At 45.4% G+C, this 7,077-nt stretch overlaps 1 long non-coding RNA gene across 3 annotated transcripts; it reads right to left on the minus strand.

The window, feature by feature from the left end:
- Positions 1 to 214: 214 nt before the first annotated feature.
- Positions 215 to 5,402, minus strand: LOC309530828. Of its 3 annotated transcripts, none has more exons than XR_014218914.1 (4): positions 5,018 to 5,402; positions 4,075 to 4,348; positions 2,885 to 3,002; positions 215 to 740 (listed from the first exon to the last, which is right to left on the minus strand). It is a non-coding gene; the product is annotated as an uncharacterized lncRNA (long non-coding RNA). The 3 variants fall into 3 exon arrangements; XR_014218915.1 differs by having other exon boundaries at positions 4,120 to 4,348; positions 4,757 to 5,402; XR_014218916.1 differs by having other exon boundaries at positions 4,757 to 5,402.
- Between the last annotated feature and the right edge of the window lie 1,675 nt (positions 5,403 to 7,077).

A 7,077-nucleotide genomic window follows, 5' to 3' on the forward strand; every position in this document is an offset into this window, starting at 1 on the left:
AGAACAGCAGCTCACTTGGTGTTTTTTAGGGGAAGTAGGAGTGAAATTGTTACAGGCAGCAAAATGCCTTGGGCTGGCCCTGGATGCAACTCCCTTTTCAGAGTACATTCAGTTGCCAAATGGTGTGACATTCATTGAAATGAACTTATGCAAAAAGGGGGGGGTCATGCGTGAAGCAACACCATATACAGGGGCAGATCTACTATGAAACTAATGAAGCTTAAGCTTCAGGGCCCTTCATCCCAGAGGGGCCCCAAAAGCGACTTTATTCATGCATGTATATAACATTTATTTAATTTCCACACACCCCATAACTTGAAAACTACAAGGCGTAGGAAATATTTATTCGCACCAGTGACTTTGACATGTGAGACAATCCAGTACAGCAATTTTAATCAAAATCTGAGCTGTAATACTTAATTTTTAAAAAATAAAATAAAAATGGTGGTGATTTTCTCATGGAACAGCCCTACTGAAGAAGATAACAGTGGTTACCCAGACCTCATTGCTGGTTGCAAAGAAGTCTCAAAAATGTAGGTCCACCACATCCTGCTGGTCGTATATCCTGCTGTTGGCAATGGGAATGTGGGTGCTTCGGCACTGTCTGAGCATGAGCCAGAACTGAGCTGCAGGCAGCTGTCAGAGATGAGAGGAGCCAGGAGCTGGGATCCAAGAGCCTGGAGATGTGCCAAGGAGTCAAAGGACAAAGCCAGGCCCAGAAGTCAGAGCTGATGAGTACACTGAAACACACAATAGTCAGAGAGAAACATTTTTGCTCCGTCAAAATACCAGCCCAAACATGAAAGCCTTTTATAGTCCTGCCTAGGAGGGCCCAGTGGTCAGCCTCTGAGTGGATGGCTCCAGTCCAGAGCTTGCGAATACTTCTCAGCCCAGGGAGATGCTCCAACCTGCACTTCTCATGACTCACCACATGGGGGAGCTGAACATAGGAACCAAGGTTCCCAGCTTCAGCACCTGACAGCATTTAAGCGTACACAAGAAGTAAATGCAGATGTGTTGGCCCACTGGGAGCCAGTGTGGTGGGAGGGAGAAATTCAAAATCCTTATTAAGGCAGTACCTCTGTTAGGGATAAACACACCATGGCCATTCCCCATTTTTTGAACTATAAAAAAACCCCAACTGTTACTCAGCTAGCACACTATTTCATGACTTGAAAGTGCAGTTTCTGCATTTGGGCTGTGTGCACACCAATGCTTTAAAGCACATTCAAAGCACATTCTTTCCCCCAAAGGATTCTGGGCACTGTAGTTTGTTACGGGTTGCTGGGAATTGTATCTGTGAGGGATAAGCTGCTTCTACAATGCGCTTCATACAGACCGTATCTCATACACATTTTTGAATATTTTTCAGTATTTGCAGTAGGGAGAAGGAGACGAAGCACTTTAGTTGTGTACATGTCACTGGCTTAAAATGTAGCTCGGTTCTCCCTTTTCTCGATATGGATCAAAGCCAATGGGGGAGGGACACACAACACTTCATAATATGTAGCAGGATAGAGATGGGCCGGGTGTTTACTGCTTCTCAAACCAGTGGTTGGAACACACACTGCATGAACACACTCTCCATTGGATAGAGAGTGAATAGCAGTGTGTGCCAAGGTGTGCACATTAGAGACAGCCGTTGTGAATGTGCAAGTGACAGAGCATGCGCAGATGATGGCTCCGTTGAATAGGATTGTGGGATGTGGGGTTACAGATGCAGGAAAAGAGATCAGGTTATCGGCATTGGGAGAACACATCCCTGCCCCCTCTCCAGTGTGTGTGATAAGTTACTGATGCGCCCATTGCCACAGTTTCTCAAGAAACGGCAAGCTAGCTGTGGAGTGTGCCTGGTGTCATGTGCACATGGCTTCACAAACCAACAGTGGGAGCACACTGGGTGCGCGTAAACGGGTATTTGTACACAGCCTCCACCAAGAAGGAATGAGTTTTCCACCCTTTCCCACCCTCATCCATGTCTCCTCCTGCAATTACTTAGCATTATATTTGTAAGCATTTTTAACCCTAAAAGAAAGCATTTGGAGAGGCAGGCTGTGTGTACAAGAGAGGCATCGCGCAAAGTTGGAGCTGTATTTCATCGTATCGCATCGCTCTGCATTTTAAAGAGGCGAATTAATCACTAAACTGCTGTTCAGTGCTTTAAACTACCAGCTGTTCAGCGCCCTGAATTACAAGATTTATCCTTCAGGATTGTTTTGTGAATCATTCCTTTCCCAGGCTTCCGCAGAAAACCTTCCGAGCGCAGTCAGAAGAACCTTCTGGGGAGTGGAGGAGGGGGATTAGGCAACCTGACATCTGGCTCCTCTTTGGTCTTCCACACATATCAGATGACATGATGACAGCAAATCCCTGGTGGGCCTTACAGCTTAATTACCAGGATCATGGGCTTTTCCTCTCTTACCCACTCTCTTGGAATTTTATTCAAATGTGGGGGGGTTGAGAGATCTTGCTAATTCTGTTCTGTCAAGCTTTCTGCAGCCCTGTCGTAACTGCAAGGAAAATGCACTGAGCTCACACAAAGCAGCTGGGAACAAACACCGGAGCGCGGTTGCAAACCTCCAAGGCGAGACCAGCGAGGGCAGCATGCCAGAGAGGGAGCAGCCTTTTCTACAGTTCTCACTGAGGCAGAAAACCTATTTGCAGTACCGTGGCCTCTGAGCTGGTTACAACATCCCCTGTGTGCAGTCAATGCTACCTTGCTAGCAAGTGGGCGAGAGATCCAACTCCCTGCATTGGGAATTCCAGTTAGGGGCAATTGTCTGGGCAAGCAAAGTCTATGACCCAGACATTATTGTCAAGGGTGTAGAAGTGGAGCAATTCTTCCCAGTGTAAAGATTATTCAGTTGGAAAAGCTCTTACTTACAATTACGCTATAACTTGAAAGAGGGCAGAGTCCATAGAGCGCATGCAGAAGGCGCAAGGTTCGATCCGCAGCATCTGGTTGAAAGGATTAGGTGCCAAGTGATGGCAGAAATCTCCACCTAAAAAACCAATGCGACCATCCTGAATGACCAATCGTCTGCCCATGGTCTAAGGCAGCTTCTGATCACATTCCTAAAACATGTACTTGTTGACTCATGCAATTAGCTATGTGCTTAAGGCTCATGACAGACAAGAGGTGAAGCCAGCCTGCATGATCTGCGCTGGAAGTGTGCATTATTCAGGGAATCACATTAACCTTCTTCAGGGGCTGTAATGCTCTCTCCCCCACCTGAGCAAACATAATGGTCTGCTACCCTTTGGTGCACAACAGCAAGGCCGAGAGGCAGTCCATGTTGTCTGGGCAGCCCAGGCTTGCACACTGGAAAAGTCACTTCCGTGCCGCCAATGCAGCATGAGCAATGTGGAAGGCAGCAATTATGAGTCTCTGCAGCCACAGCAGGCGCTGTGATTCTCCCGTGGTTTGAATTCACCCCCAGAGGTGCACTCCGTTGTCTCTCGAGACAGATGGATGCCAGCATGTAAGTAGCATCCTGTCAGAGAGAGCAGGGATGGTGCTCTCCCATCCCTCCATTGCAGCTGCCCTCCATGAGGGGGAAGCCTCCTGTCCTCTTAGAGGATATAAGACTTAGTACCCTGGAAGATCAGGGTTTAAATTGTGATAGTAGTCCCTGCAAGTGCAGGAGCTTCCCCACTTCAGACGTTGGCCCCTTAACTCATGGAAGACAGTGGAGACAGTGATGAGGAGAGAGATGGGTAGACAAGAGCTCTCATGCTCTTGCTCTCTCTCTTGCTTATTCAATCAACACAGATTTGAGCCTTGGCTTCCTACATCTTGGCCACTAAACCACGATAGTTTTCCAGCCCAAATTTTTCTCTGGACAATATTCTGAGGGCCAGATAGCAGTGACAGGCACCACATGAATTGTCTCAATCTGCCCTCTGGTGTTGAGTTCTTGTTTGTTTGGCATATTTATTCACTCACTCACTCCTGTCCTGGAGCCCAAGGCAGCATACATGAGGTACTCAAGGGGTCTCCAGGAACCTCTTTATTCAGCTCTACCTCTACTGACCAGGCCCAGATCTGTATAAGCAAGGTGACTATCATCCAACCTCAGACCACTGTCCTTCTCCGCATGACTACACTTTGGCCCTTACTCCAGGGGTGACTAGCCTATGGCTCTCCAGATGTTGTCGGCTTCTAACATCCAGCAGCCCCAGCCATCTTGGCTAATAGTAAGGGATGATGGGAGCTGTGATCCAGCAGCTTCAAAGGTTGTCCGCTCCTACTTCAATTGATTGTGGTTGCAATGCCAAAGTGTGTTCTGTCCTGGGTAAAGTCCTTCTGAAACAGCTCTGATCCAAGTGAGAAGGCTACCTTCCATTGCTGCAGTAAACAATTGGGGATAATAAATATAATTCTTTTTATAGTGATATATTTTATATTTGCACATGACTATCTGGTAGTTGGTTCCTGCAGAAAATCATGCAAGCGCCATTTGTTCTGCTGTTAGTTTACACTGCCTTAGGAATAAAAATGCCTATAATAATAAACAGTAATACTGTAGGGTCAAATGTACAGAGGGTTAAAAAAAGACCTGGGGATAGAATGGGGGTTGAAATATTCAGACCTTTGGGCAGCTGTTGAGACATTTTGGTTGGCATTTTCAAGCTTGTACAGTATAGGGTTTAAGCCATAGAACCATAGAGCTGGAAGGAACCACAAGGGTAATCTCTAGCCCAACCCTCTGCAATGCAGGAATTGCAACGAAAGAAACTCTGACAGGTGCCTAACCTTCAATGAAGCAGATCCCACCACCTTCTGATGACGTCCTCTCCACTGATGAACAGCTCTGACCTGCAGAAAGTTATTCCTAATACGCATTAGTTTTCTTCCAAACAAAGAAACATGCTGAACATAAAAAAATGCAGCGACTTAAGCATCAAACTCTCTAACAAACAGCCCAATATCTAAATGTTTGTTAAAGCTTATCAGGCCCATACCTCTCATTATTGTACCAACATTATTTTCACTTGTTTTACTTCTTCTACTTACATTTTAGGTTCCCTAAGAAAGGCGATTGCTTCATTTACATTCCTAAGAATCTGGGCTTAGGTCAATGACAACTTTATAAGTTCATCAAGGGACCAATGAACTCAGAAACCCTGCATTAAAGCGTTGCTACTGACCAGAGTATTTCCAAATGCTGCATACAACGTGTTACAAATTCAGCATCATGGTACACTTCCATACACACATCAGTAAAGTCCAGTGTCATGCATTTTCATTCCAGTCCTTCCTAAAGCTAATCTGAAAAGAGCTTCCTTGGTGCCTAATATGCCCCTGCCTGTGACCATCTCAACCTCAGTCCGCTTACAGTGGTTCTTCTGCCTCTCTTCCTTTCCGTGCCTTCTGATCTGCGAGTGTCTGCAGCAGGCTGTGCTCTTTAAGCAATGCTCACTCATGCAAGTGTGTCATGGCTCTTTACATACATTAAAAGATTTTAATTGAGAGTTTGATGCATTTGACCTCATCCCTATCTGACATTTATGTCTCTCTCTCTCTCTCTCTCTCTCTCTCTCTCTCTCTGACACACACACACACACACACCAAAAGCACAGGGCAATCTTTCATGGCTGGCAAGCTCTGTTAGATAAAGAGCTGAAAGGAGGAAATGAAATATCTAGAAAGGGACTCCAGCACAGTGCAGAAAATGGAACACAGCTGTATGAAATATCTCTCAGCTCTGTCGCGTATGGGGCACAACTAGTGTTGTTATCCGCAGCAACTGCAGCAGCAGCAAAAAAGAAAAGATCTAGATACAAATAGTGGGGACTTTCACTTCTTATATTTATATTTCTGCCTTTCATAAAATCTGAGGAAGCCTACCCATGGTTCCCGAGCAGCCTCCCAGCCAGAAATGTGCCACTTCAGATTTCTGTGGCTTCAGCAAGATGGCAAACTCATGTGTCTTCAGACTGTACACTGCAGCTCTATTTCTCAAGAAAGAAATAGGCAAAAAAACTTTACAGGGGTCAAGCAAAAGAGACCATCATTGTGCTGTGTGGGCAGTGGCGTAGCGTGGGGGGTGCAGGGGGGCCGGCCGCACCGGGCGCAACATCTGGGGGTTAGGGTTAGGGGGCGCAAATCCACGGGTTAGGGGGCGAAAATCCACTGGTTAGGGGGCGCAAATTACTTGCCTTGCCCCGGGTGCTGACAACCCACGCTATGCCACTGTGTGGGGGGAAGGGGAGAATCATACGTTTACTGCTGCTGAAATCCAGCATTCTGAGAAGTTCAGTGATGTTAACAGTTCTCTTGTACATGCTAGCTGTCTGACATATAAACTTGCAATAAAAGAAGATACTTCAAAATGCAACTTTTTAATGATTACTTCTTACATAACTCCCCCCCCCATTTCCAGCGCAAAAAAGTGTCATTGCAAAACAAAACAAAAATAAACTCTGATAGTACTAAAACATACACCTCTCTATTCACCACCAATTTCCAGAGGAGTAAATGTTTTCTAAAATTAAGGCTTCTGTTGCAGCACACAAATCACCACAATGTCAATTTAAACAGTACATAAAAGGAAAATTTTCATGGGACTGTCTGATATATATGCCTCCTCTGTTCCTTTCAAATCAGATGTTTGACAGAACATCGCTCAATGCATTTCACTGCAAAGGAACATCAAAGTAGGCGGTGATGAAACATAAAAATAAATAAATAAATAAATTGCACTTCTGTTAAATGTACACCTTCACCCACAAAAGGGTGGTAAATACAATTTACCTTAAATGTTAAGAAGGCTGCTTAGTTACATGTCCTAGTAACGGTAAACACATGCTAACTGTTCCCTTGACAGCATCTGTTGGGAGGCATACCTGTGGAACAGGTGCTGTCAAGGAATCACACTTTACAAAAACAACATAATTATTAGCACTGTACTGCAGTACGGTGCCTGCAACATAGAGCAAAAGAAATTACATAACGATATTCCAACAGCTTGCGCAGTTCTTTACCCTCATGGAGCACCGCCTTGAATCTTCCTGATATTCATCTCTTCATGCAGCTCCAAGATGTCCTTGTGAAGCGAGTCCATTGTTTCAGAA

The sequence above is a fragment of the Podarcis vaucheri genome (assembly GCF_965113315.1).
Source record: "Podarcis vaucheri genome assembly, chromosome: 4".
Lineage (NCBI taxonomy): Eukaryota > Metazoa > Chordata > Lepidosauria > Squamata > Lacertidae > Podarcis > Podarcis vaucheri.